Here is a 25588-nt window from a genome sequence, read left to right on the forward strand (position 1 = left end):
AATATCTTAACATAACTAAGGCTGTCGTCAGAAGAAATGATGTTCTGTTACAATCCAATTATTCCTTTGAAATGATTTCTCAATGTAATTGATTATGCTCAAAATTTTGCATTGCATTGCAGTAATTAAATGTAATTCAGAGAACAGAAATTATACAAGTGAAATGCAATGGGGACATAGGATGAGTTTACTACAAAGAATCATGTGGGTTACAGGGAATTAAATTCAGTTTGTGGTAATGTCAAATAACTTAATTTGTATTCCTGGTTCTTTTGTAAAATAATCTACATGAAAGAAATTTACTTTAAGGGCCTAGTTACACTTAAGCGTTCTATTGCGGTACATTAATGCTCAAACATTAACCTGCCTTATGACACGTGATAATGTGCGTTGCATTAAGGCAGTCCATTTAATATGAATGGGCTGTTAACACACCACAATATTTTTTGTTGTGAAAGAGAAGAGGTAGCATATACCCCATACACGTTCACATGGGGGGGGGCTGGTATCTGGGGGCCCTCTTATTTTTAATACTCCAATAAGCCCTCCACCCGCAGGCCCCCACAACCACCAGGCCAGTGGGGAAGAGGCCCTTGTCCTCATCAACATCTATGTTATAGATTTTAGGGGGGCTCACACCATTTTCTTTTGCTATTGGATCCTCCTAAAAAAACGATACCAAACCTGAAGGGCCTGCTATGGCTCATGGCTGCGCGCTCCCATATTTCAGTTGCACCCCCCCAAAGCCAACCTACAACCCCCTCCACCTCTGATGATGTGCCTGGCCATCTCTCAAGCCTGCATTTGTTCATGGCATGATCACAGGCAGCAAGATCTTCTCTTGGCTCTGTCCTGCCAGCAGTGACCCCTGTCCTCTCTTCTGCCAGCAGCGACACCAGCCTCTCTCCTGCCATTGGAGACCCCTGTCCTCTCTCCTGCCAGAAGTGACCCCTGTCCTTTGTTCTGCCAGCAGTGACCCCTGTTCTCTGTGCTGCCAGTGGTGACCCCATCCTCTCCACAGACAGTGGTGACCCCTGTCCTCTCTCCTGCCAGTGGTGACCTCTGTTCTCTGTCATGCCAGCGGTGACCCCATCCCCTGTCCTGCCAGCAGTGACTCCTGTCCTCTCTCTTGCCAGCGGTGACCCCATCCTCTATTCTGCCAGAGGTGACCCATGTCCTCTTTCCTGCCAGTGGTGACCCCTGTCCTCTGTCCTGCCAGTGGTGACTCCTTTTTTCCTGCCCTGCCAGTGGTAACCTTTGTTCTCTCTCCTGTCAGCAGTGGCCCCTGCCTTCTTTCCTTCCAGCAGCGACCCCTATCCTCAGCCCTGCTTACCCCTGCCCTATGTCCTGCTAACCCCTGTCCTCTGCCCTGCTGATCCCTATTGTACTGCCTTAACAATTCCTGGGCACTCCCCTGCTGACCTCCTGAGTACAGAGGGTTCAGGCTCCTTAACAACCAACTATTACTTTCAAACATTAGTTAAACTGCAGGTGGCCAGTCCACAAACTATTTAACAAATATATTTATTTATTTATTTTTTAGTGAATTAGATTTTACAATTGATTCAGTATTCATTGTGCAAGCCTAAACTTATGGTGAATTAAAATTTTCATTAACACATGCAATATTTGAATCAAATGAGCCATGTGATCCAAATATGGCAAATTATATTTATTGCTTAGTGAACTTGAGCCCACGATCACATCTATTTTAAATCTTAGGTATCGTGATTTGACTTAGTATGAGCATATTGAAATTCTCTGTATAGTAGAGCTTAGACTGGGAGAGGAAGAAGCAGCACAAGCATCCACTTAGCTATGCTTTAGAGCCTATTTACTAACAAAGCACATGCCATTTGAATGAGAGAGAGCAGAGTAAGGCCCAGTTCACACTGGTACGACACGACAGTCCTACTAATTTGGATCCGCCTTTTCCCTGTGACTTGAAGTTCGCCATGTTTCCGACTTCAATGAACAGGGATTCGACTTTGATCCCCGACAATACCAGGCACTGTATCTGGTATGAATCTTTAGGGGGAACTCCACACAAAATGTTAAAAAAAACAAACAGGTATGGGTTCCCCCTCCAAGAGCATATCAGGCTCTTCGGTCTGGTATGGATTTTAAGGGGAACCCCCTACGCCGAAAAAACGGTGTGGGGTACCCCAAAGTCCATACCAGACCCTTATCCAAGAACGAAGCCTGGCCGATCAGGAAAGGGGGTGGGGACGAGCGAGCGAGCGCCCCCCCCCCCTACTGAACCCTACCAGGCCGCATGCCCTCAACATGGGGGTGGGTGCATTGGGGCAGGGGGGGCCTGCACCCCCCACCCCAAAGCACCTTGTCTCCATGTTGATGAGGACAAGGGCCTCTTCCCAATAACCCTGGCCGTTGGTTGCCGGGGTCAGCGGGCGGGGGGCTTATCGGAATCTGTGAACCCCTTTATTAAGGGGGCCCCCAGATCCTGGCCCCCACCCTATGTGAATGAGTACGGGGTACATTGTACCCCTACCCATTCACCTGGAGAAAAAAAATACACACTACACAGGTTTTTAAAGTAATTTATTAGGCAGCTCTGGGGGTCTCTTACGACTTCTTCTCCCCTCTCTGGCTCTTCTCTGCTCTCTCTCCAGTTCTTCTCCCTCTGTCTTCTGCCGGGTCTCCTCTGCTATCTTCTGCTCTTTTCCCCACTATTTTGCTCGCTCTTGCCCAGTCTTTTTCATTGTCTTCTTCCCTATGCTCTTCTTCCAATGTTGACACGACGATCTCTCCCACTCTAATGCCGGGTGCGCGGCTTGCCACTACCTATATTGGCATAAGAGGGGGTCACTGTAGGCTTGCCCCTTATGTCGTCATCACCCATCATGTCCCAGCTGGTTACGTCATAGGGTGGGGCCTCCGGATGACATCACACACCCTGCCCCATGGCAATATAAGTAGTGGCACACCGCGCACCCGGCATTAAAGCGGGAGAGAACGCTGTGTGAACATTGGAAGAAGAGCATAGGGAAGAAGACAACGTAGAAGACCAGGCAAAAGAGCAGAAGATAGCAGAGGAGACCCGGCAGAAGACAAAGGGAGAAGAACCAGAGAGAGAGTGGAGAAGAGCCAGAGGGGGGAGAAGTCGGAAGAGATCCCCGGAGCTGCCTAACAAATTAATTTACAAACCCATGTAGTGTGTTTTATTTTTTACACTTTTTTTCCAGGTGAATGGGTAGGGGTACAATGTACCCTGTACTCATTCACATAGGGTGGAGGCCAGGATCTGGGGGCCCCCTTATTAAAGGGAGCTCCCAGATTCCGATAAGCCCCCCGCCCGCAGACCCCGACAACCAACGGCCAGGGTTGTCGGGAAGTGGCCCTGGTCCTGATCAACATGGTGACAAGGTGCTTTGGGGTGGGGGGGCGCAGGGCCCCTCTTGTCCCAAAACACCTGACCCCCATGTTGAGGGCATGCGGTCTGGTACGGTTCAGGAGGGGGGAGCGCTCGCTCATCCCCACCCCCTTACCTGACTGGCCGGGCTGTGTGCTCGGATAAGGGTTTGGTATGGACTTTAGGGGGACCCCCACACAGTTTTTTCAGTGTAGGGGGTTCCCCTTAGAGGGGAAATCCATACCGTTTTTTTTTATTTGGTGTGGAGTTCCCCCTTAAGATCATAAGATCACAAGTCGCATGCCAAAGTTGGATCAGGCAAGACGGCGATCTGACTTTAATCTGACTTCAGTGATATTCAATGGGCTGACGTAGGATCAAAGTTAGACCAAAGTAGTACAGGGATCATTTTCAAAGTCGGACCGACTTCTGTCGGACCAGTTAAGACGTCTCCCATAGGGAAACATTTATTTTCACACGTCATGTGACATGAGCCCCCAATGTCGGAGCGTTTGTCCTACCAGTGTGAACCTGGCCTAACAAAGAGATGATCTCATCAATCTGTTGTGTGGCAGAGCTGTGTAAATTTCAGGTTGGCTGGGTATCAATACAAAACCTTTGGCAAGTAAAACAGCTCTTGTATATGTATTTCATTTTTGCATTCAGCCAATTGCCTGGAGTATAATTATAAACAGATCTAAATATTTTAAAGCATATTTAAAAGCATAAACAACTGATTGTTTGGAAAAATGCATGCACAATTTGGAATCTCATGCAGTCACTGTACATTGTTAGAGTATGGCAAAATAAAATGATCTATCTCATGGGGTATTTGGTAGATACTGGGTATAAAGAATAGTTGTGACGGGAAGTCATCAGTATGATGGCACCCCTACCCTCTTGGACAAGTTACTGGAAAGCAGATAGAGTTGTTAATACTAAATAAAAAAAATTGATATAAGGCAAACATGGTATTCCCATGACACCAGCTTCATGATGTTCTATTAGTCTTTGGTAATGTGTTCCTGTAAAGCAGTCACTATTTGAACATATGGGGTTGATTTACTTAAGGCAAACTGACTTTTCACCTTATTAGGGAATTTCCACTTAGAGCCCTTTCACACTGGAAACGCCTATATTGGAGCGTTAAAATAGCGGTAAAACACCGCTATTTTACCGCGTTTTTACAGCGTTTTCAATTCATTTCAATGGAGAGGGGCGTTTTTGGAGTGTTTTAATAGCGCTATTTTTACCGCAAAAAATGCACCAGTGTGAAAAGGGCTCTTAGCTTAGTGAATGAGATGAGGCTCTGTTGACTTCCATCTTCTAATCACAGGCAAGCAAATATACAGGATTTTTTTAAATACATTTTTCTTGAACATAATTGGGTATTTTTTGCAAAGTAATTTTTCACCAAATTCACTAAGCTAAGAGACAATGCCCTTGCTAAGTAATGATTCCCATACAAAGTTAAAAGCCTATTTGCTATTATTAAATCAGTCCTAAAAAAAGCATCAGCGTAAAAATAATATATGAAAGTAGATAAAACGTTAAACTATTTTTCACTGTAATGCTCCTAGGCTGTGTAGTACAAGCAGTTGAACTTTCATAAATACAGATCCTGAGAGGCAGTGGTCAAGGTTCAGGCAGTGAAGGGGTTACTCAAGTATGACATGCCCCTTATCAGTTATGTTTTCATAATATTAGATAAGCTTGCTAGATTTGCAAGATTAGGCTTAAATATTATAATGAAAAACATATTATGGACTATCTCATTGCATACAACAAACAGCGGCTTTGTCATAGCCAAATCCAATTGTCATACTTATTGTGGCCAGACTGCAGAAGTGAACCATAGAAAATATAAGCGAGTCTTATAGCAATTATGCTGTTTTTTCTTCTTTTTCCTAACCCAATGTCTGGGAAATGTCATACATTTCTGCAGCATCTATGGCACTGTGATTCTTGGACAATAGTTTGTAGCCGTTGGCATCTCTGCTGTTGGCAGTGAAAGTATTTTGTGATTGTCATGATCCAGATAGATGCAGTAATAGCATAATATGCCACATCAAATAGAATGGCTGCCTTACCACCAACGTTTTACATAGGGGCACCTTGTCTATAGAAAGCTTAATAAGTAACAGAATTACCCATACACATGCAGGAGCCAATGTGTTCGAAATAATAAAAAATACCTAAAAGTAGACTTATCATCAGATATATATTTGTTCATGTTAAAACAGAAATAAACCCATTCATTTAACAGTTTTAAAAAACAATAAAAGTGGCTTATCTGCCATCTCCCCCCTCCAGAGTCACCTTTCGGGGGGAGAGCAGGTATCTGTTTTTGACAGGTATCCATCCCCACTTCCAAGAGATCTTGCCGTGGTGAAATCACTCAGAATTTCGGCTCCCCTCCTCCTTCCCCCGATGCCGAGCCATTCAGAAAGCCCAGCGTGCTTCGCTCATGCGCAGTAGGGAACCGGCTGTGAAGCTGCAGGGCTTTACTACCGGTTTCCCTTTAAAGGCAGCAGCACCCGAGAGCCAAAGGAAACTTCAGCTGGGGTGCCGACATCACTGGAATCGAGGACAGATAAGTGTCACAATTTTAAAAGTCAACAGCTACAGTATGTGTAACTGCTGACTTTAATTTTTTGCTGGGGGGCTTTAAATTCCAGGCATACCAGTACTGTTACTGTCACATTTGCTTGTGCTCTCAACCAAATTGTCAAACCATCAAATGGCTGGTGTCAGGCCTCGTACACACGACCGAGAAACTCGACGGGCGAAACACATCGAGTTCCTCGTCGAGTTCCTTTTTAGGCTTGTCGAGGAACTCGACAAGCTTGCTTTGCGTACACACAGTCAAGCCAAAATCTCCTCGTTCTCAAACGCGGTGACATACAACACATACAACGGCAGGGGAAGTTCGATTCCACTGGCTAAACTCTTGGGGCTGCTTTTGCTAATTTCATGTGTTTGCGTGTTAAATAAAAGTTTGGTAAGAGAAGATTTGCACTTTTCAGTCTCTTTAAAAATGTGTTATCTCCATTACAAATGCTACTTTTACTCCCGTCTCATACTTTAATCAAGTTTCTCGTTGAAAACCAGCCTGACCAGGATCTTGACAAGCCAAATCAGACTCCCGTCGAGAAAATAGAGAACTTGCTCTCTTTTTGGCTCGTCGAGGTTCTCGGTGGTTTCCTTGACGAAAATGTACACACAACCGTTTTCCTCGGCAAAAAAAATATCTCCCAGCAAGGTTCTTGCTGGTTTTTGCCGAGAAACTTGGTCGTGTGTACGAGGCCTCATAACTGATTACATGTGCGTCATCATGGCAGTTGCAGATCAAACAGAGGATAAGAACAGCCTCCTTGGCTAAAAAGCATAAGAGTGTGACCTCCCTTCTCTCTCAATAGCTAGCGCCATTATCCCTAAGATAACAATCCCCAACCTAATAAGCATTAAAACCACTTTATTCGCTTGGAAACACATTCTCTCAAAAACCAGACATGTAGAGAAAAAGGCTAAATTACATCTTCCCACAGAAGTCATTAATTATTTCAGAATCAGATTCTCTGTAAACAAGTGAATCAGTAATGGATATAATCTATACCTGAACCTACCCCCCTAATGTTAAGAACATCATCGAGACTAAGATTGGTAAGTCTACACGACTGAAGGATTTCTCTCCCAGTAATTTGATCAAAATCCCTATGAACCTTTGGGAGTTTCTCTATTCTCAGAAAAATGATAATAGGAAAGGTATATCTTTCTTCTACAATGTGTTATCCTCCCAACTGTTTACCAAAAACACAAATATGCTGAAATGGGAAAGAGATCTCGACCAAAATTTTTCCCCTTGACTCAGTGGATTAAAGAATTTCAAACAATAAGTAAGTCATCCTGTTGCATTAAACACTGGGATAATGCCCAAAAGCTCATTACAGTGCGAGAACCGGGAGCTGTGTGTGTAAACACACAGCTCCCGTTCCTGTCAGGGGGGGAATGCCTGACCGTCTGTTCATACAATGTATGAACAGCGATCAGTCATTTCCCCTAGTGAGTCCACCCCCCCTACAGTTAGAACACACCCAGGGAACATACTTAACCCCTTCCCCGTCCCCTAGTGTTAACCCCCGAAGTCTTAAGTAAAACATTGCCAGATTTCCCCTATCAAATGTTAGCAGATGCAATGTGAAAATTCCATTGATATACAGACCGCTGGAGCAAAGAATTTTGCAGAATTCGGTCTGCAAAAACCTCACAAAGATGGCGCCTGACGATTGACATCCTAGCGGTTGGACTTCTGTCCTTAAAAAAACACTGGGAAGATGGCGCACGCACCGACGCAATGGGGAATACGACATAAATAAGGAAGTGTTGGTGATCAGCGGCACGCTCCAGATGACGTCATTACGACAAAACTGGTCGAGCGAACGCACGCTGATCACAACGCTTCTATACATATACGAATGCCTGTTTGATTTTAACAAAATGTGAGTACCTCGCAACGGTATCACACTATTGGGGCTTTCTTTCTTTCTGAGAAAACAATGGAAAGGACCATAAGGTGAATAGGAATTGCCACAGTGCTGCACAGATACTGTGAATGCCTGTCACCCCAGTAGGGGGTGTCGATCTGTTGAGTGCGGGAAACACCAGAGCACGGAGGAAGGAAGCACAGAGTGTAACACCTGAATCATTTATTTGAACTGGCACAAAGCACACAGCACTTTCTTGCATGGACTATTATTATATATTCTAGCAGCTTTCAACATCATTTTCTAGTAGTTTTAATGCATCTGTACTGCAACATAACACTGGATTGAATATTTGAGTTTATATTTAGTATAACTCATCATATATTATATTTTATTTACTTACACATATGATTTTTGATGGTAGCTCTGTTTGCACTATGTATTAACTTACTTATTTATTTATTTACCTGAATGTTCGATCATTGGGAAATTATTAATAATTTAAATTATATTTTTAAAACTTATGCACAGCACTTTTTTTAGAAGATTAATATTGACTGAGGACACAGCAGGGAAAGTATAGCACAAACTTCACATATATTTTTCTTTGGACATATATTTCCATACTCCACTAGTAGGCGCCATCACCTACAATCATATAGATCCTGGTGCCTGTGCAGTTCTTGGCCATGTTCACAAATGTCGAAAGCAAATCAGCCTTTGTTGCAGTTTTTCAAATTGTAACTTGATGTTTCCATTTAACCCTTTGTGTTGAGCACATGCAATTATACGGCCCCACTGGACTGGGCTTTTTCCTGTGGTGCCGCATATTTGCGCACGGCTCACTCCAAGCACAGAGACCGAGGTCTCACGAGAGCCCTGGACTCAGTATTAACTCTTTAATCAATCAATCAATCAATCGATTCAATCAAAGGCTAGCACAGCGATCAGTCACAGGGAAGCCCGTCGCTGTGTTTTCTCTTTCTGAATGGAGTTAAAAGATACATCATATCTCTCTCAGTCTTCGCAGAGAGAGAAAAAAAAAAGCTGTGTCTGTGTGTGCGTAAAAAAATAAAATAAAATCGATGATAATAATAATAATAATAATAATAATAATAATAATAAAAAAATAGAACTATTGTTATTAATGCCCCATGATGTAAATAGAATATACTGGTCTTGGCTTTAGTCTACATTTTACTGTTTGGGGATGAACACAGAAGGGAGCCCCAAAACTAGGTGGCTTTGGCCAAAACTGGATGAGCTGACACTATTAAATGAGCTACAGGGAATTGACTACCAAGCCCCTAAGACATATGGAACCTGATCTGTGTCCTTAGTGGCAGGAAGGTTGGTAATTTTTGTACATCCTTCTGTATAACTGATGCCAGTCTCTTGTAACTCCAGTTAAGGGAACCTATTCCCCTTGTAGAGTCCATACTCTCATACTGCATTACGGAAAATGGTAAGTATCATGGAAGATATAGCTAGTACTGGTTACAGTACATTCAGCTTTACTTATTCTGTAGTATTAAAAATGTTTCATAGAAAAACCAAGCCATTCTTCAGTGGCTATGGTTAAGCTATGAAATGCCCTCAACATTACAGAACAAGTCCCGTTGAATGTGACTTACTGCTTCTACTAATACTAAAAAATATACCATGAACCTTGATAAAGAGATGGTGTAGACTGTGCAGACATGAGTTATAGTTCTGCGGAGCTTGCCTGTTGCAATTTTTTTTTCTAATGAATTTAAAGAATTAAACAACCTGTTCTTTTTATCTAAACAGGCTTTTATGCCCGAGTTACAACAAAGTTAAAAAAAGTCCTGTTTATTCAACCTTTTAGCAACAATTCAATTTGTTATAAACCATGGATATTTTCGTCTATGTGACTCACACAAGTCATGCTTTATAGAAATGAGTAAAGCTTTAGGAATGTTACCATTGGTATTTTTGAGTTTTACACTTTTTTTTTTTTTTACATGTACCAGCCCTTTCTTTAAACATTACCTTATAACAAATGTCTTGTTCATACTAAAATAGGATGGAGTTCACTTAAATCCATCACAGATGTGGTTTGTTTGAAGGCCAAGTTAATAGTTTCATGGCAGTAACCACTAGGTGGCACACAGTGCCCATATTTATCCCGACTTCCCCTTACAGACCTACCATTCATATAGTAAATAAAGAGCTGTATTATTAATTTATGCCATTGCATCCACTCTACACCTAGTATTTGTTTAGCCAGCTGTTTCCTCCAATCCTCCTTTAGCGCCGCTGATTGAAGCCTTAAGTACATTTAGAGTTTTTTTTCATCCCAAAGAACATTTTGTTGCCTACAAATTACAAGCTACCTTTTCAAATGAGGCAGTATGTTACAGTAACGAACTGTGGAGTCAGAATGTCTCATTCCAGTGGAATAACAGAAGTTCACAGTATACATATACATCTATACATACAATGTTTTGCTAAATACAATATCTGTGTTCTTAACACCACCCAGTTCCAAAAAGGACATATTTTCAAGCACTGAAATGCGTCATGTGTGTAATAGGTCAACTTTTTTTGAAAAAAATATTAAGAACAATTGGTGTCAGTTAATTGAGTGGTGCCTCTTGCCTACAGTGTGGTGTACATTGTAAGTTAACGACTGTCACAACTATGACCAAGGGAAAAGAGAGTGTGCGTTTTAATACCAATATCGATTAGGGTTAGCAATGGGTCGGTATGTTAAAGGATATCCTAAAACAAGAGTAAAAATCTAATAAATTGCAGAGTACCAGTCATTATATGTGGTAACTAAGGTGTGTTGTTGAACCACTTTTCACTTAATTACTTTTTATGTTTTAAGGGTAACAATATTTTCAGCAAGTACAGAAAATACCTGCCGATCTTGCTAGAGATGCAGTGTTCTTTTAATTACCAGTGAGCTGAATTAAAATCTCAATCAATAGTATCTTCCTTCTTTAAAAAATGATTCCCCCATAGAGATAAAGAGAGGAAGACATGTTCAAGGCCCAGCCTGGGTGACAACCTTTGCTCCCCACTCCCCCATAAATACAGCAGAGTTAGTGAGTGTTGTCCCTTTATAACAGGATGTGTTTGCCCCCCCCCCCCCCAGCTGCCACATTTGGTAACTTTCAGGGAGGAGTGGGAGCTGGTACCTGGTTTCAACAGGTACCCTGCTCCTACTTTTGGCTGACTGCGCCACAGCCAACTCATCGAGAAGTACAGCCACCCTTTTCCTTCCTGACTGGCCATTCACAAAGCACAGCATGCTTCGCTCATGCGCAGTGAAGTTGCAAGCTTCCCTCAGCCGAGATGTCAACAGCAGCACCCGAGAGCTGGCTTTTTTTTCTATGTATAATGAGTGCATATTCTTAGCCCCTAAATGCATAACTTTACATGTATCAACATTTAACCTCATTTGCCACATACTTTCCAATTCAACAGTGCATTGAGGTTGGCTTGTAAGTTGGAGACATCCTGTAAGGTTGAAATAAATTACTTTTTTTGGTGTGTTTAGATATTCTTTAATTGGCCGACTAGCAGATACATGGAGTTCATATTTATATTAAAAAGAAAAAAAAAAACATTACAGACATAGTAAGGTCTTCCTTTCTTTGAAAAAAAATCTAGAAACCATGCCATACCATCAGGCCTAACGTAAAGGCCAAACTATTTAAAATTCTAATGCTTGACTTAATATGAATTTGCAGTCAAGTTTCTATTTTTTTTGATGTCAGGGAAAAGTTTTGACTCTCGTTTTTTTTTTTATTGTGTCTGTGTCCCCTTTGTTGAGATTTCCCCTCTCTTAGATTTTCTGAGGAGATTTTCTATTCTAATGACACCAACCAACATTTAGATTTCTATAATATTTTTATCCTGGTGACAACTGTTAGGCCTCGTACACACGACCGAGAATCTCGTCGTAAAAGAAACATAGTTTTCCTCGACGAGGTTCTTGTCAGGCTTGTCGAGAATCTTTTCAAGCTTTCTTTGCATACACACTGTCAAGACAAAATCTTGTCGTTCTCAAACGCGGTGACGTACAACATGTACAACGGCACTATAAAGGGGAAGTTTGATTCCACTGGCGCCACCCTTGGGGCTGCTTTTGCTAATCTCATGTTACTGCGTGTTAACTAAAAGTTTGGTGAGAGACAATTCACGCTTTTCAGTCTGTTACAGCGTGACGAATGTGCTATCTCCATTACGAACGCTACTTTTTCCGAAGGTGTGCTCCCGTCTCATACTTTATTCTGAGCATGCGCGGGGTTCTAAGCATACACACGAATGCGTTTTCAGCCCGAGGAGAAACACAACGAGGAAATTGAGACTCCCGACGAGAAAAAATAGTGCATGTTCTCTTTTTTTCTAGTTGAGATCCACGACAGTTTTCTCGACGAAAAACATGTACACAACTGTTTTTTTCGGCAAAAATGCTCTGCCAGCATTTTTCTTGATGGATTTTTGCCGAGGAAAATGGTTGTGTGTACGAGGCTTCAGAAGGTCAGAAATTGAGAACAAATCCCCAGGGTGCGGCACAGGTAGTAATAGAGACCTTGCATATGTATTAAGCATTTCCACCCCCAAAAAATGGGGTATTATTAGTACCAAGGACATGTTATATATTTTGGGATTATGGTCAATTTTGCTATAGTACTAAGGAGGAACTGGGTGAAATGTGTATATCAATATCAATGACCAATGAACACTTAGGCCTCGTACACACGACCAGTTTCCTCGGCAGAATTCAGCTTCCGACCGAGTTTCTGGCTGAATTCTGCTGAGGAAACTGGTCGTGTGTACACTTTCGGCCGAGGAAGCCGACGAGGAGCTCGGCGAGGAAATAGAGAACATGTTCTCTATTTCCTCGTTGTTCTATGGGAGCTCTCGTCCCGCCGAGCTCCTCGGCGGCTTCAGTGCTGAACTGGCCGAGGAACTCGATGTGTTTGGCACGTCGAGTTCCTCGCCCGTGTGTACGAGGCTTTAGACAGACCAGAGATATCAGATTTACATTAAAGGACTGACTTTAGTTCCTTTAAATTTGGCAGTCAAACCTCTGCTCCCACAAACCAGACTAGTGCTCTGGTGGAACAGTCACCTGTAGCAATTAGTCAACTTTTAGCTTTCGCTCTTTGATAAAGAAAAAAAAACATATTAGCTTCAAAGATCCATCGTTCCAATAATGTAAACATAGCAAAGACAAGTATATCAGTGTCTAAAAGATCCAATTGATGTCTATGTTTTATTATTCCAACTATGCTTAGTACTTAGTTTTTGTGAACTATCTCAAAACACTCCATCAGAGGAAGTTTACCCTGCATTTTTATTCTCAGTGTATACACTACAGAGAATTTGGGAAGAATTATATTTGGGACTTGTTATGGCTCTGTTGCTAAATTTCCAGTAGGAGACACAATTTGGCTACTATATAGAGGAAAAATGGGAAAAAGGGGGAAAGGGTAACCAACCCTGGGACTTTTAGAGGTGTCGAATTAAATAAATCATATAAACATAGTAAAAAACATTTATTTTTATTTTACAAAATCGAACATTAAAATTTAAACACAAATAGCCATCCCAAAGGACATAATATGCTCAACAAAGAGCAAAAAAACCTGTGCCGGAATTTCTCTACATGTTTCGCTCTATTCAATTTGGCTACTATTTGAGATTAGTTTTGGTTCTCTCCTTAAACCATGCATGCATGTTCAAAACTATTAAAAAATAAATAAAACACTACTAAAAATGACATAGCTACATACTGTATGTGAGTGCCCATGAACCAGGTATGGGTGGTCTCTTTCTACTGTTGCTCCAGTACTACTCCATCTTATGGCCCCCTTTTAGCTAGTTGTGCCCCCTTCCTTTATTGCCTAGGAAAATATTTAAAATTAGTGAAGAGCAAATTGTGTGAATCGGGAATGTCCTTCCATCCTTGGTAAAGTATCTACTGTGAAGGATGGTTCAACAGCACTATTCCACTTGGTGTTTTCTTTTCTGAATGCAAGTGTCTTTGTAGGGTGGAGATATTGGGGCTAGTACCTGGCTTAAGTTGGAAATGTGCTAATAGGATTTCAAACAAAAAGTTGTACTAAAATTCACAGTACATTCAATGGTTTGACAGATGTTGTTCGAAAGTATTTCAAAATTCCATTTTCTTTTACCATTTAATTTTGGAATAAATGGACATTACCATAAGAAAACTACATACGTCAATTTGACTTCAATAGTGATTAGAAAATTGAATAAATGTTCTTTAAATGAAACATTTTGAATTAAATTCTCCTCTGTATAGCTAGCTGTAAACTCCTCTGGTGCAGAGAACCAATGTTATATGCAATTACTGTGATCTGTTCCCTATATAACTAATTACTAAATCCTCAGCATCAAAGGTTTCCAGTATACAGTTACTGTACATGCCTTTCATAAGAAATGTCACCTATGTAATAAATATCATGGCATGAACTATTTTCCTCTGTTGTTTGTGACAACAAAGCCAATCAAAAGCTTGTGCTGCTTGCTGGCAAATGTGAATTAAAGAATGTTCTGTGCCAATAAATAAGTTCTCATGAATACTAATGAATGCTAATAAATAATATTTGTGCTGAGATGGTTTATTCAGATTCATTCAGATGCATAAAAATGTACAAATAGAACAATAAATTCATAGCACACAGTACATGGAACCTTATGAGTGCTATGTTATGTCTAATAGAGCATCAGAGATGATTTACTAAAGGAGTATTTTTTTGCATGGTCTGGGAAATATTTTGTGTGCTTATGTGATAGGTACAATTTAACATGATGGCCTACAATTACCAGCTTTTAAACACATAATAGCAATAAGCTGAGTTTCTACTGGTTCAGACTTTCTCAGCTCTGACGAGGAAAAGCAAATAAATGAAACACACAGCAACCACACAGAAATTCAAACACAAGTTACAGAACAGCACTTGGTAAATAGTCCTTTAAAAAATGCATTTAAAAGAAACATGGGGAAAAATGGTGTGGGGTTACCCTTAAAATTTCATATAGACCATTTTCCAGACATTCATCCTATGTGGCTATGAAATTGAGGGTAGTGAGCATGTGCGCCCACCCTCCCTTTCTGAACTATACTAGACCACATACCTTAGAGGAACACCTTGCATGAGAGATAGCCAAGCCTAACCCCCTTCCACAGATTGCCAACCCCTGACAGAGAAATTTATTAAGAAAGTCAATAGAACCCCTTTCCAGCTCACTTTCGAAGCATATGCTCTTGGATGGACTGCGAGTGCACAAGAGAGGGTCTCTTCATGCAGCTTAAAGGGAAACATTTAAAATGACATAAAACCTTTAAATAACATACTTGGGAATGCCTTAAAGCTGTACACAAAGTTACAGAACAGCATGGTGTAGTACTATAAAAATAACTTAAAATGGTATTGGGTACTCCTTAAAATTCCATACAGACCCTTATCTAGGCATACATCTTGGGTGCCTGGGTGCCCTACACAAACTAGAAATATCTCCGTGCCCCAAATATATAAAAAAAGCTGCCAAACCCAATGTGATGCGCAATCACTTAGTAAATAATACCTGAATAGGGGGCATTACATATATTCAATAATAAATATACCGTAAGTATTAAAATATTCAAATCAAAGTATGCAACTTTTTAAAAACATCATAATTTCTTAACTAAATAAACTTTAAATAAGTTATAAGTCCATAACATCCATGTAATAGTCTTCATGTGAAAATGTCTTCTTGCTTCTATGTTCCACCACCAGAGATATATATAGGACTCCCAGTGAAAAGGCAATATAAAAGTAGTTGTAAAGTCAGAAGGTTTTTTATCTTAATTTCTATGCATTAAGATAAAAAGCCTTCTGTGTGCAGCAGCCCCCCTCACCCCCCTAATACTTACCGGAGCCCCATCTCTATCCAGCGATGTCCACGGATGTCTCAGCTGTCCAAGTCTCTCCCTCCTGATTGGCTGAGATACATCAGTGGAGCCATTGGCTTTCGCTGCTGTCAATCAAAGTCAGTTAGCCAATCAGGAGAGAGAGGGAACGGGGCCGGGCCACAGCTCCATGTCTGAATGGATACAGGGAGCTGCCACTCATCTCAGATGCCCCCATAGCAAATTGCTTGCTGTGGGGGTACCCGACAGAAGAGAGGGGCCAGGAGTACAGAAGAGGGACCTGAGAAGAGGAGGATATGCTCTATGCTAATCCACTGCAACAGAGCAGGTATGTATAACATGTTATTTTTATTGAAAAAAAAAACAAGACTTTACAATCACTTTAAATAACTTACCAGGCCCAATTGACCCCTTTAATTAAAAAGGAAGGTCAATATGCACTAAATAATTATCCAGGGTCCAGATCCAGCTGAGGTCAGATAGCTATGGATGTTCCTCTCAATCACTCCACCGGGACCAAAAGATACAAAGCGCTAATATAGTGTAATATGTTTATTAAAACTGTACCACTTAAAGTCAAATATATGCTTACATTTTATTGTGCCTATGAACCGGCACTATTACAAACAGCTTGGGTAGTAAACTCCACTGGAACCTGGAACCGGCATGCATTCCAGCCACTGAAAGTGACTTACCAAGGCCACCAGAAGTTCTGCCTCAAATGTGTTTTTGTCAATCTTACGTCACATGAAAAGACTATAGCCTCGTACACACGACCGAGGAACTCGACTGCGAAACACATAGTTTTCCTCGTCGAGTTCCTTGTTAGGCTGTCGAGGAACTCGACAAGGCAAGTTTCTCCATTCCCGTCGAGGAAAAAGAAGACATGCTCTCTTTTTGGCTCAAAGGGATCCTCGACAGTTTCCTCATCGAAAAATGTACACACGACCGGTTTCCTCGGCAAAAAAAAAAATCCCAGCAAGTTTCTTGCTGGTTTTTGCCGAGAAACTCGGTCGTGTGTACGAGGCCTATCATATGAATGTTATGGACTTATTTTGAAGTTTATTTAGAAATGCATATGTTTTTGAAAATTGAACAATTTGATTTGGATGTTTTTATACTTATATTTAATACTGTACTGTAAATATGTAGTGCCCCCTATTGAGGTTTCATGCATCTTGCCATGAAAAGGACCCAACTCTTACCAGATCACATGCCTTTCAACACTGGGAGGGTAACCATCTTCTACATCACCTTGCCCCAATGTTGAGTGCAACAGCCTCTTTCCCACATCCAGTTGATGTAAGGGTTTGAGGGGGGGAGCTTTTTAGAATATGAAGCCCCCTTTAGAGTAAGGGGGAACCCAGATTTTTTTTGGCCCCAGGGCAATGAGTAAAAGCTATATTAGTACCCCTTAATGCTAATTCCTCGCCAAATTTTTTTCAACAAATAAAGATACCTGTGTTAATGTTTTGTATTGGCATTCTTTAATTGTTTTTTACCTGCCACCACAAAAACCCACCACTGACAATTCTGCCCTAATGCTACAATGACCCGAGGACCAACAGTCTTGGCCCATCGCACTATCGCTGCAAAATTACAGATGCCTGGACAGCTTTTGTTGTAAACAAACCAATCAGTGGATGCTGGGTGACATAATTGACCAAATATGGTCATGACCATATTGGGCCAATGTTGTCACCCAAGATCTGTCATTTAGCAATGGTAGTGTTACAATACTAAATGTCAAATTCCTGGACAATTTGCCTTCAATTTGCTTACGCCCCTTTTTTAGCTATGGTTTGTAAAGTGTGTAAAGTCATGCTGAATGTCAAAAACTACTGTCTAAATTTCTGACTTATTTAGTGCTTTTTTTTTTCAAATGCTTTTTTTTCTTTGCCACCAAAATACAATACATATTAAACAGTGTACAAAGCAGCTCTGCATTTCAAGTTTGCATTCCTTTTCAAGTAGGAGTCACAAAGAAAGTCCCCTGTGCCAATCCTTATTGTATTTCGGCGCTAGTTGCCAGAGATGACCAAGCAGGGTTTAAGTTGCAGCACAGGGCATTGTTAGAGAGATCGCCCCATACATTAAAGTATTAAAGATATGCATACTCCTGCTAAACAAATCTACTGGTTAGCCACCCAAAAAATGGCGACTTCTAGAACTATTACTATGGAACATAGGGTGTACCATTTTTTACCAAGAACTGGAAAAGTGCAACAAAAACATGATCAGTTCCAGTTACCTATATGTAAATCTAAAATGGAAAAGCATGGTCTCAAGGCTTATCATCATCTAGCGAAGTCCTTCATGGCTAGCCTAACTATTCACAGCAACATAGGCAAGAATGGGCAGAGCAATCAACTATCTTCTCTAGTCTAGCTACCCAAAACTTTAAAAAAAAAATGGTAAACTTGGTAGACATGTGTGGGCAATCTTTATAATAAAATACTGCCTCCTTGGATGTGATGTAGACTTTGAACCAGTTGCTAACTGTGTCTATGTTGGAATTTACTAATACAAGCACATATTTTCAGAATAAAAATCGCTGCCTGAGGCCTCACATTCTGACCCCACAGCTTTACAAGCCCTTATGAAGGAGGAGATGTCTGGCCCCCGAACTGCGTTGGCTTTTGTGTCGTTTGTAATAATACATACTCATACATTTTTGTGTGGAGCTTTAATTTTCCAGAGTCAAATATAAACGTCCTAGGAGGCAGCGGGTGGCTGGCACACATCACACTCGTCTAGGCAAGGTTTCAGCAGGTGAACCAATTCAAAATGAAAAAATGGTATTTAACATTAAAAAAAAATGATGCAATAGGAAATGGCAATGACAGCAAGTTACAAATAATTAAATGTACAATATATTTTTTTTCCAGCAATCCATCAATGACCAAATAGATCTTCTCACTGACATATTACCTATAATATGATTCATATGGTTATAAATGAACTCATCAGACAAACTCACTGTGAAGAACTAAATTCAATAACTTGTTTGAAACTGTTACATTCTTGATAATAAAGAAGTCCATGTGTTTTTTCTATGCACCATTTGCTACGTCGTAAAATGTGCATTACAAATGTATTGTTTTACAATGTACTTTATCCTCTAGATTATGTGCACCATGGTTTGAATTATCTGTAAATTTTGTTTCACTAAGAAAATAAATAATGTCCTTTTTATGTCACGTTGGATCAATATTCTCCAACACTCTCAAAATGGATTATTGCATTCTTTTTTTAAAGACCCAGTTTCCTGTGCCAGGAATACACTCAAAGGTCTGTTTTAGTAAATGACATCATATTGGAATGTGTACAGACACTTTCCACGCTGAAAATTCCCATATGGACTGGACCCTCTGTGTATTATTCTAGTGACAGTAATGCACATTTACACAATCAAGTGCAATCTGAGACGTATCAAATTTACAAAACGTATTGTATCAGGTCCAACCACAGCAAACAGTTCTATGAGCAATTACATGTTAACTATCCCAAGGAAATAAAAGGGTTGGAAAATGCTTCACATTAATTAATTACATTAACATACTCTTTTATTTTACAGTGATTTACTAATATTTATACAGATTTTTTTTTTCACTAATGAATACAGATTTTGTTCTGATTTAGTGAACTCTTGTTTACCTAAAAGACCCAATCAGATTCAAGAAAACCTTTGCTTGGGGAAGTGGCTGGGCTGCTGTTTCTAATCTCTACTTGTCTCATGGCTAGTTGCCTGGCTATCATGCTCATTCATTCACTGAAGCCAATGGACAAAGATCACAGCTAGACAACAAAAAATTTTAGGTAGAAGTCAGCAATGTGGGTCCATTCATTTCTTTCAGTACATGAGCAGAGAGCGCCTCTGCTTTTGTGCATATAGCTTGATTGAGATCAAGCTCAGGTAAATATTTAGGGGGGCTGGGGGGGAGGGGGAGCTGCTTGGAGAAGTTTTTTTTATCTTAATGAATAGCATGCATTAAAGTAAAAAACCTTCTGCCTTTAGAACCACTTTAAATTTCCTGTTGCGTTCTGGTTGGTGTCTGAGGCCCCGTACACACGACAGAGTTTCTCGGCAGAATTCAGCGAGAAACTCGGTCAGAGCCGGATTCTGCCGAGAAACTCTGTCGTGTGTACACTTTCGGGCCGATGGAGCCGCCGAGGAACTCGTCGAGAAAATAGACAACATGTTCTCTATTTTCTCGTTGTTCTATGGGAGAACTCGGCCCGCCGAGCTCCTCGGTGGCTTCAGGGCTGAACTCGCCGAGGAACTCGATGTGTTTGGCACGTCGAGTTTCTCGGCCGTGTGTACGGGGCCTATGTCTCGACTGTGAATTTTTGCCCTCTGTTTTTCCTGGAGAATATGAGGAAGAAAATTTGGAAATCCAAAATTTGCCACTTTCACTAGAACATGAACAGAAGGGAAATGTTCCAACAGACACACAACAGGAAATTCCCCTTACTATGGATAGATTGCTTCTCACTTCAGTTGTGTCTAAAGTACAGGAAGTAAAAGGGAAACTCCCCAAACATAGATGACAACAAAAAGCCTCACAGTGGTTTTAATTATTTAAACTTTAAAACGAAAAGTATGTGAATACGAAAAAGGACACTTACATTAAAATCTAATTTGCTTTATTTAACTTTAATTTAAAATGTTTTTTTTTTTTTTTAATTAACATTAAAATGCTTGACATACATAGATATGGTCTTGATGTTTTATGCATGTGTGTGCCTGTGTGCTCTTTTTATTTTTTTCCCTTTTTTTAACTATTTTGACAATGAAACAGCCATGCTGATTGTGACCATTATACATGGGTGACCTTACTGCTTTCTAAAGGCCCCAGTGAGGCATCACATGACTGTATGGTTATCTCTATGTCTAAAAGCAGGTGCCTATAGGAAGAGCAAGCCCAAAAAAAGTAACAGTTGTTACAAGTTTGAACATCTTTATTCTTCACATTCCATATGACAACACAAAAAAGCAGACAATAGAAAACATAAAAAGAAAAAAATATGTGTCTTAGTATGAGATACCATACACTGCATTAAACATGGCAGAGAGAAATGTATGATGTGAACCAGACACTGATTCTTCCTCTCAACATGTTCTGAGAAACGTTTACTTCATCAGGAGTAAAAGTGAGTTTCAAGTTGATAAGCAACATACATTAGACACAAAAACAGTCAAAAACATTTTGGGATGAAATCATCTCTCAGATAGGGGCAGGTGCCTGAATGGGCACCAATGAGACCTTCTTCCCCCGTGGGTGTGGTTGACCGCCAAATGGAGGGTGCACTAAAGATTAATAGGAAGGTCAAATGAGAATAACGGTAAGGGATGGTATCCTGTTTATTAGGCCCCCAAGCCAAAAAAAATTGCATGACTGTATGGTTGATTTCTCAGTTAGGGATCTATACAAACATCCAATCCCCACTTGTTTGGGTGCCAGGATACTGACCCTGGACCGAGAAGAGCTCACAGGACAGTCACTAAATCGCCATAGTTTTGCCTTATGTATTCACATTTTCTCTAATATGCTTGATTATAAACTTTCACAGTTTACACAGTTACATTTGTATCTTCATGATTTTGAAAAGTTTAAAGTTTTTTTTCAAATTTAATTAACCGCTCACGTACATATACGTCGGCACTTTAAAGATGAATATCTCAGTAACGGCAGCAGCTGCTGCCACAACCGAGATATCCATCTTTTCCGTGGCCGGTCCTGTAAATGATAATGGTGGTCTCCGCGGCCCCCCTCTCCCGTGCCCTCCGCTGCTTACCGGAGCCGTCGGTAGCGGTGGAGGCGATCGGGTCCTTCTTGCTGCTTGCCATGGATACGAGTGAGGGCAAGATGGCCCCCACCCGTCTCCATAGCATAGCAAGGCGGAAGCGACGCCAAAACGTCACTTCCGCCTGTGCGTCTTAAGGGCACATTTTTTTTTTGCATTTTAGTCTAAATATGAGATCTGAGGTCTTTTTGACCCCAGATCTCATATTTAAGAGGACCTGTCATGCTTTTTTCTATTATAAGGGGTTTTTACATTCTTTGTAATAGGAATAAAAGTGATCCATTTTTTAAAACAGTGTAAAAATAAATAAAATAAATAAGAAAACAAAAAAAAAAACGTTTTTTGTTTTTTTTTAAAGCACCCCATCCCGACAAGCTCTCGTGCAGAAGCGTACGTATATGTGAGTAGCGCCTGCATATGAAAACGGTGTTCAAACCACACAAGTGAGGTATCACCGCAATCGTTAGAGCGATAGCAATAATTCTAGCCCTAGACTTCCTCTGTAACTCAAAAGATGCAACCTATAGAATTTTTAAATGTTGCCTATGGAGGTTTTTAAGGGTAAAAGTTTGACGCTAATTCGACGAGCGGGCGCAATTTTGAAGCATGACATGTTGGGTATCATTTTACTCGGCGTAACATTATCTTTCACAATATAAAAAAAACTGGGCTAACTTTACTGTTGTCTTATTTTTTTGACCAATGCGCAAATATGGTGTGACAAAAAGCATTGCAATGACTGCCATTTTATTCTCTAGGGTGTTAGAAAAAAAATATATACACAGTAATGTTTGGGGGTTCTAACTAATTTTCTAGCAAAAAAAATATGTTTTTAACTTGTAAAAACTGAGTCTGAAAAAGAGGCTTGGTCCTTAAGTGGTTAAAAAGTAGACCCTTTTTTTTTGTCTCCAACCACCTTAATAAACAAGAGCAGTATTCCTATATGAATGCTGAATAGCTTCTGTCCATTCAGACACCCAGTGCTCATAAAGTGCCATTATATTTGAACTGCAGTACCGTTTTTCACCTGTAGGGGTTGGAGTTCACATATATTGTATATCTATGTCCTTGCCAAAAGCTTCACTGCTGGTGGAGAACCTCTAAATGACTCATGGAAGAATCTCAGTCAGGGGGTCACTTTTATATCACACTGGAAAATCCCTGTCGCAAAGCTGGGTGTTCTTGGTGAAAACACCTCCTCTGACCCCATGAAAATCCTATATCTTTAGGAGGCAGTCAGCTTAAAATAAAATACAGCAGACCTTATAGATAGAGTTTATTTGTCATTCAGCATTTTAAAATAAGAAAAACTGAATCGGGGAGATTTACCAAAACTGGTGCAGCTGTGCATAGTAACCAATCAGCTTCAAGGTTTTATTGTCAAAACCTAATTGAACAAGCTGAAGTTAGAAGCTGATAGGTTACTATGCACAGCTGCACCAGATTTTGTGTGCAACAGTTTTAGTAAATCACGCCCCCCCCCCCCCCCCATGTCCATGAAGTCCATCTATCAGTACGTGCAAAACTACAGATGGAGAATATTACAATAAAGGAACAGCCCCATCCTAATAGTACATACATTTTGGGGTTGATTTACTAAAGAAGTAGAGGCTGTTCACTTACCCAATGATGTGTAAAAGAATGAAAAAAAGAAGAAAAGTGAAAACAGCATCATCGCCATTTACTAAGCATAGTGAAAATTGCAAAGTCAACAGTCTCTACTTCTTTAAATAATCAACCTCAATATTTATTAGGATTTAATTTAGACTAAGGCCTCGTACACACGACCGAGGAACTCTACGGGCAAAACACATCGTTTTCCTTGTCGAGTACCTTGTTAAGGTGTCGAGGAACTCGACAAGGCAAGTTTCTCCATTCCCATCGAGGAAATAGAGAACTTGCTCTCTTTTTGGCTCGTCGAGTTTCTCGACAGTTTCCTCGACGAAAATGTACACACGACCGGTTTCCTCGGCAAAAAAATATCTCCCAGCAAGTTTCTTGCTGGTTTTTGCCGAGAAACTCGGTCGTGTGTACGAGGCCTCAAGCTTTATTCAAACAATCATATGGGTATTTTATGCATGGAATGCAGGTTCTTGCAGGCAGAGCTAGCAGAAAATTCAGCAGAAAATTCGCACCTAAATAACTCGTGATTAGACGTGTTTACATGCGTTTTGATAAGTACAGTGTTTAGACATGTACAGTTCTTCTAATAATATGTGCGTAATCATATGAGTTTACACAAGTTTACGTATATACACATGTATAATCTGCAGATCTGTGCAGCCCTGGACGCAGCTGTCTTGTACTTTTTTTTTTTTTTGTATGCCGATCAATTTTGATTGTAGTCGCAGCTGTATGTACGGCGCCATAGCTTACTATAGTGCTGCATTTAGATGCATAAAAAACTGTATGCTGTACAAATCGAAATTTTAGACACTTGTGTGAATAAGCCTCAATAGACGTTTGCACACATAATGCAAAAAAATGCATACAATTTTAGGAAGACCTGTACCAGTCTGTCTAGGAAAACTTGTACATATACAGATTCACATAACTTTATATATAATATAATCTCCTACTTGAGGTTAAAAAAATATTTAAATAAAATAAATGTAAAGTAGCTTCCATATGGCGAATGTTTCACAATATACTACTGCCTAGATGATTCCAGTACAGGTGAGGCATTCAACCGGCTATCAAGTTTACCACAAAATAGCAAAAACTGTTTAAAATACATAACAAAAAAATTCATCAGACGCGCCCCTCCACCTACACATCTTATAGCCAAAATAATGCCGTATTGAAAACACCTGCCTTTGCATATTCAACAGGTACACAGAGCACTGCCGTGACCCTGCTAGGGAGTATTAATAGCCGGTGTCCATGACCATAGACATTCAATACTGTGCTAAGTGTCCAACACAGCAGCAGGTACAGGATAACCATCCAGCACCTTTAGCCCTGGAAAAGCTTCTTTACCTGTACAGGTGAGAATATGTACGTCAGACTGTTCAAATACCAAGTGCTATAAATATGTCTAAATTGAGAAATGTGTATAAATGAAGCCAGTAAAACTTCTCAAAAGTTTTCTCTGTGACTTTACTACTAGCTGCTGATGAGCTGATGACTTTAAGTATAAAGTAGATGGAAACATTGCAAAAGTCTTACCTTGTAAACTTGTTTTTATGTCCTGACAGTGGGTTTGTGGCTCTCTGGATGGCAGAGGTCCTGATCCTGGGCAGGCGAAGCTACCTTCTCATCGAGCAGAAAGGGAAAGTAACACGTCATAAGCAAGTACGCCTTCCAAGATGTGAGCCCAGCATTCAGCTTGTCCAGCTCCTCTGACTCTTCAGTGCTGAGGACAGCAGCAACACGGTGGAGTCTGTGTGTTCCCTGTATGTGCAACACACCCACTGACTCCGCCACCTTCAGCACAGACTGCTACAGAAGGATCCTTTATGCACCTTTGTGCTGCCAGCAAGTGATCCCACTAGACCTGATTACTTCACAGCAGACTGTCCTGTAACTCCACTTTACCAATGTAAACCACAACTCTGAAGCAGGCTGCTCCCTGTCACTGTTACCATCAAGGCAGAGAGTGTTTAACCCTTTTGTGACCAGTGTTCATTGACGCTTAGATGACGGAGTTTAACTACATCAATATGCGTCCATTAACTTATGTATAACGCTTATGCCCTGTACACACGATCGGTTCGTCTGATGAAAACGGACCGATGGACCGTTTTCATTGGATGAACGGATCGTGTGTGGGCCCCATCAGTTTTTTTCCCATCGGTGAAAAAAAAAATAGAACCTGCTTCAAAATTTTCGTATGGTTAAAAAAACGATCGTGTGTGGGGACACCCATTGGTCAAAAATCCATGCATGCTCAGAATCAAGTCGACGCATGCCCCGAAGCATTAAACTTAATTTTTCTCAGCACGTCGTAGTGTTTTATGTCACCGCGTTGGACACGTCGGATTTTTAACCGATGGTGTGTAG

General features: G+C 40.7%; 1 protein-coding gene across 3 annotated transcripts in view; it reads right to left on the reverse strand.

Annotated features, from left to right (window-relative positions):
- Positions 1–25140, reverse strand: part of HAPLN1 (hyaluronan and proteoglycan link protein 1) — a 134373-nt gene extending 109233 nt beyond the window's left edge. For 2 of the 3 annotated variants that reach the window (XM_040341718.1, XM_040341712.1), the window contains exon 1: positions 24755–25140. The gene's annotated coding sequence lies outside the window, so the exon portion shown is untranslated. The remainder of the gene's footprint in view (positions 1–24754) is intronic. The other variant, XM_040341706.1, reaches the window with a different exon arrangement.
- Positions 25141–25588: the final 448 nt, after the last annotated feature.

Source organism: Rana temporaria, chromosome 1, assembly GCF_905171775.1.
Source record: "Rana temporaria chromosome 1, aRanTem1.1, whole genome shotgun sequence".
NCBI lineage: Eukaryota > Metazoa > Chordata > Amphibia > Anura > Ranidae > Rana > Rana temporaria.